Here is a 6,589-nt window from a genome sequence, read left to right as displayed (position 1 = left end):
GAGAGAGAGGGAGAGAGAGCTGAAAGGAACGGGAGAGGGGAGAGAGATAGATGGTGGAAGTGTACCTTAATGCCGAATCAGTGGTGTTCGCAGAGGCCAGTAACGACAAGTGAGTCTGAAAGTTTTATGTGCGAGGTCCTTTGAAGTAAGAGCTGGGTTTGGCACCATCTGATAGGTAGGAATGTTGGAGACAAAGAGCAACACTGGGGGGATTATGATAACAGATCTCAAAGTATACTACAGAGCCATAGTCATAAATACAACATGGAACTGGCACAAAAATAGACACATAGATCAATGGAACATAATTGAAGGCACAAACCCAAATACACGGATTTTCAGCCACCTGATATTTGACAAAGGTGCCAAGAACACACAATGGAGGAAAAACAGCATCTTCAATAAATGATGCTGGCAAAACTGGATCTCCACGTGTTGAAGAATGAAACTAGATCCTTATCTTTCACCTTGCACAAAAGTCAACTCCAAATGCATCAAAGAACTCAATGTGAAACTGGAAACCCTGAAACTATTAGAAGAAAATATCAGCTATATCTTATAAGATACAGGTATAGGAAAGGATTTTCTAAATCAGACAGAAGTTGCTCAGGAATTAAGGTCAGCAATCAACAAGTGGACCTCATAAAACTAAAAACCTTTCTGTACAGCATAAGAAACAATCAAAAACATGAAGAGAACCCCCACAGAATGGGAAAAAATCTTCATCAGTGATAATCTCTGACAGAGGTTTAACTTCCAGAATATATAAAGAACTCAAAAAACAAAGACTCGAGAAACCAAATGACCCAATTAAAAGATGGGCTAAAGAGCTAAACAGAGAGTTCTCAAAGGAAGAAATAAAGATGGCTCAAAAACATCTCAAAAAGTGTTCAGCATTGTTGGTAATTAGGGAAATGCAAATTTAAACCACCCTAAGGTCATCACCTTAATCTAATCAGGCTGGCTAGGATCAAGAGAACAAATAATACCAAATGTTTGCAAGGATGTGGGGAAAGGAAAATTTTCATTCACTGCTGGTGGGATTTCAAACTCATGCAACCCCTATGGAAAACAGTGTGGAGAACACTTAAAAAATTAAAAATGAACCTACCATATCAACAGTTATATCACTCCTTGGCATATACCCAAAGGACTCATCCTATTGGAGAGTACTTAAGGGTAAAAAGACGTTTTGTCTTTTAGCCAAGAAACTGGCAACTTCTCTTTGGGGTCTTTTTACCCTAACTGCCTATCAAATTCCTTCCTCCTAATCTTATCACACCATCCTCTGAAGAGGTTACCTAAATTGCCAACAGGGAATCAGGATGCAGAACACTCTGGCTTCTTCCATGCTGAACAGGGATGCAGGGTGAGGCAATTGGAGAACCCCTTCAGTGGGTCTATCTAAATGATTCCCAAATTGCATAACACTTATCTCTAGGAGGAAAAGAAAGTCTTTGAATTGTGAATAGGAGGTCTGAAAGAGAAGTAAAGGCAAGAGTAATTAGCATTACAAGTGCTAGACAGGGAACTAGAAAAAAGTCAGAACACAGCAATTTTCAAATGTTCATATGAGAATCCAATGGAATTTTTGACAAGGGCTTCCAAGAAATTCCAATATTGAGTTCCTCCTCATTTTTCCTTTGTCTTCCAAGGTTGAACTCTAGAATGATGGATTCAGGGTTTGTTTTCAGGTATTTTGATAGCTGTTGGCATGATTAGAATCAGTATCAGCTCCCTCTCAAAGGCTTCTATAGAGGGGGAGATAACAAATTTATCCATCATTTTAGAACAAAAGTGGGTTGTCTCCTTAATCTACAAGTGGGCACTGCAGTATTGCAGACCAAGATTTGAAGTCTTACATTTGAGCAGCACTTTCTGATTAGGAACAAAATCATCAATAAGAAATAATTGTAAATAACTTTTTATATGTACTTAAGCCTAATATCTGGGATGTGTAATCCCTTGAACTCATTATGAAATATACTGATGACTTTACTCTTTGGTTATACTTGCTTTTTGGGTGTTTAAGACCATATGGTTGGCCCCAAAAGAAAACAAAAAAAAATTTTTGGTCTTTTTGAAACAGGGTCTGCCTGTAGCCCCAGCTGTCCTGGAACTCACTATGTAGACCAGGGTGGCCTTGAACTCACAGAGATCCACCTGCCTCTGCCTCCCAAGTGCTGGGATTAAAGGTGTGTGCCACCGGGCCCAGCTTAAATATTTTTACACTTAAGGTCCTTTGAGGATTTGTTCCTCAGGAATCACATGGGCTTGGGAGGAACACCTGGCTCCTTTCTTTTGCCAGTTACATCTATATGAAGATAAGTCAAAGGTCTTGCTCCATCATGGTTGGCTTCACTTGGAAGCATGGAGGAAATGTTTCTTCTGAGTTGACCCTCCTCTTTGTGGACTGGACACTGGTTCTAGTCCAGCTGGAAGGGTCTCCATGACCTCTGTGAACAAGAAGATACATGACTCAGAACAGTTACAGGACATTTGGAGAGATATTCCATAGTCCCCTGGAATTTAGTTGACCCTGGAGGGCAAGTGGCAAAAACTGTCCTTTAAGTCCCTCTGACCACATTAATATAGACCTCAAAGTATGGCTGTTAAATATCCAATAAGGTTAGTACCACCAGTCTGGTACTTTTATTTACAATGCGCTATATAGATAAAGCTTTTTTAAAAAACCAAATGTTCTCAGATGAACCTTGAGTAGATCTATATTTTGTTCCTTAAACTAGTTGAGTGAACTACGACCTCATAAAATTTAAGATTATGTGTATGTTGTTTTTGTCTCATCCTTTATATGTCATAACAAATCTACACAGACCTTCATAACTTGCTTAGGCTTTTTATTTTTCTGTCTATTTTGGAAAAATATCTCCAATCCCATATTCTTTTAATTCGCTCAAGCCTCTAGGGCCAGGGATCTCCCCAGGTCCATAAAAATCAGTCCATTCTGTCTTTCAGCTGTTGGGCATGGCATTCCCTCAGCTGGTGTGCTTCCCCGAGGCTCCAGGCTTTCATTCCAAGATGGGTCCCAGCCACAACATCCATAGTCCACAATTCGTGATAGGCCCACCCATTGGAGGAATTAGCCAATCAGGAGACACATGCCTTCAATTCCTGCACTCAGGAGGTGAGGCAGGAGAGTCTCTGTAAGACTGAAGTCATCCTCATCTACATAGTGAATTCTAGGCCAGTTGTATCTATAGGGAGACTCTGTCCCAACTGTGAACCTAAAAATTTACAGGCACTTTTGAAAGAGAAGTATCCTTGCTCTGGAATGTGTTATTGAATATGTTAAAGCTTTAGTGAAATGCTTCTTCTAATCATGTGGTTATTAAATGAAAAATAATTTAAAAAATTTAAAAAATAATTATTCAAAGCATAAAAATTTGCTCCTTATTGATTAGTAGATATGAAAAAATTACCACTGAAATCTACCTGATGACTTTATATCCATGCTCAGGTGACAAGGATCTCAGAAAGTAACCGACTGTGACTAGTAATAATCAGATATATAGAGATTAGAAACACATGTGCAAAGATCTAATTGTTAATTACATTAAAAATGAATTTTTATGTATGAAACTGTGTATTTAATAACGAAATGGAGATCTTTTTTAAAGGTTAAAACCTCATTCAATTTTATGTCTTAGAGAGCTTATACTGAATACAATATTGTATAACTGTATTAATTCAACTGTAAACCTAAAAATTTATAGCCAATTTGAAAGAGATGCATCTTGGTTCTGGAAATTGTTATTGAACATATCAGTGCTGTTGTAATGAAATGCTTCTAATTATATGGTTAGTAAATAATTTTAAAAAAGATTTTAGGATTATCTCTATCATAGGGGGGAATGTTAGAGTAGCCAAAAGCCCCCCCCCCAAAAGAATAGAACTTGAAGTTATCATAAAAAACTGATGGGGAGATATGGGAGGAGTTGGAGGGGATGGAGTGGGCATGGATTTGATCAAAACACCTTATATGCATGTATGAAATTCTCAATAAATTATTTTTTAAAAAGAGCAAATGCTTAGAAATCCTAATACATGAAAAAATGCAAAATCATAAGCAAGAAAAATAAAAAGTGGGCATTTAAAGTGACTTTTAAAAGATGCAAGGACCTGCAGAGGTGATTCAGCTGCCAAGAGAACTGACTACTAAAGAGTACCTGGGTTCAACTCCCAGCACCCACATGGTGACTAACAACAGTCTGTAACTCCAGTTCTAGAGAACCCAAAGCCTTCTTCTGACCTTCACAGACATTGCATGACACAGGTGTTCTTAAACACAGGCAGGCAACACATAAAATAAAAATAAATAAAACACATAAAATAAAATAAATAAAAGGATACAACAAGGTTATGATGATCAACTGCATTCTAATAAACTTGGCAAATCAGACCAAATATGTAAAAATGCTTAAAACTACAACTTTCCTGTGCACATAAAATAATAGTTTGAATAGCCCAACAGCTATTAAAAGCATTAGAGTTACAGCAGAAACATTTTCCCTTAAATGGATACAATAAATGGAAATCGTATCATAATTCTTGCAGTATTTTTAAGGAAAGATGAATTTTATTTAGAATTATAGACATTTTAAAGATTTCATCAGAAGGGTCTGGAGAGATTGCTCAGTGGTTAAGAACACTGACTGTTTTAGCAGAAGACCTGGGTTCGAATCCCAGCACCCACATGACAGCTAACAACTGTGTGTACCTCCAGTTCCAGATTATCTGACAACTTCTTCTGTCCTCTGTGGGTATTGCATGACACAGGTGCACTTACAAACATGTAGGCAATACATGCATAAACATAAAATAAAAATAATAAATAAAATTTTAAAAATGATTCCATCACAAAATAAAAATTTGTTAAAAAAATCGAATTACAGAACTGAAAACTACTACTACTACTACTACTACTACTACTACTACTACTACTACTATCATTTCAAAATAATAATAATAAAACAGAAATATGAAGCCTGATGAAGAAAGTGACAAAGTAGAATTTACAGAAATTATCCTAGCCAGTGTGGAGATAAAACAATACTAGACCTTCAACCTGAAAAACACAGAGGAAAACAAATTAAATTGGAAACATACACAAAGACTAAGATGTAATAACAAAATAATTGCTATTTGTATAATACAATTTGGGGGAGAATGGAAGAGAGCTCGAGTGGAAGAATATAAGCAATTTAAGGGCTGGTGCATCTCTAATTTGGTGAAAGGCTGAAGAAGATGAAGCATAACTAACTTAAGCTCCACGAAATGAATGTCAGGACAGCTCATATTTTTAACAATTCAGGTTAAAGATGAAAATTTTGAAAACATATTCTTCCAAAAATCACATACACGAAAAAAAGTTGGAATGGTAGTGGTCGCTCTCTGAAAACACAGGTATCAGAAAAAGCAGCAAAATGTTTTTTTTTTTTTTTTTAATTACAGAAAGAGATAACTTTTAAAAGCAATGATTTTTTCTCCCACAATTCACTTTTATTCTTCTTTGAGAATAGACATCTTACTGTTGTATGCACTATTAACATGATGTTCACTTTATTTTCCTGCTATTTAGTCATTACACACTTTCAGTTGACAAGGATAATTATGTCTCAGTAATGTTTATCAATTAGTATAGAAAAACAATTGCTAAGGAAAAGTTTATAACTAATGAAAACATATCTCAGAAAAAAATGACATGGAAGTGTAAAGGAATTTATTGAGGGTGGAAGAATACAAGTGATATTGAAGAAGTGATAGAGGAGATGAACAGGGGCAAAGGATCAGCAAAAACAAATTATGTATGAAAAAAACATATTAACACTGTTACCATATATTGTAATAGTAAGGAAATTAAAATGAATGTGAAATGCTTTATGTCATATGTCATATACAGAAGTTAAAACGAAATTCCTATGTATTATTGATATGTTTATCTGTATCAGTATATATTTCATTAGAATGGACAAATCCTATATCAGCAACAGTAGAAATTGTTGATGAGCGTGTAGAACATCATGAATGCACATTGTTCTAGGTATGCAGCTAATTTGGAATAAAGTGTATTACTTTACTTCAAAATCAAGCCTACTTAACAATGTTTACCATAAATTTCAAAGCTGGCATTTACCCGAAATCTTGAAAACTTTCATTCACAAAAAATTTTGCAACTCTATGATCATAAAACTTGAATTGATAATTGAAAAGTCTAGAAATAACTAATATATTTTCCAAGAATTTAGTGAATAAACTATATTAAGTCCTTACAACGAGACCTTTTTCAGTATTTAAATAAAATAATATGTACAGCCAACATGAAACAACAAAGGAATAGCTTGGTAGTTAGGAAAGAATGATTGAGAAAGAAATAAATGTTCAGGCCATAGGCAATTTTAGGGATCTTTACTACTCAGGAAAATACAGAGATACTGAGACAATAGAAAACAGACCAGATAGTAGTTAGATTGATAGAAGTAGATAGATGATGATTGATTGATAGATGATGATAGTTGATGAGATAGATAGATAGATGATAGATAGATAGATAGATAGATGATAGATGATG

The sequence above is a fragment of the Nannospalax galili genome, unplaced genomic scaffold, assembly GCF_000622305.1.
Source record: "Nannospalax galili isolate Female #2095 unplaced genomic scaffold, S.galili_v1.0 scaffold578, whole genome shotgun sequence".
In the NCBI taxonomy this organism is placed as follows: Eukaryota; Metazoa; Chordata; class Mammalia; order Rodentia; family Spalacidae; genus Nannospalax; species Nannospalax galili.
Note: the sequence above shows the minus strand (reverse complement) of the source record.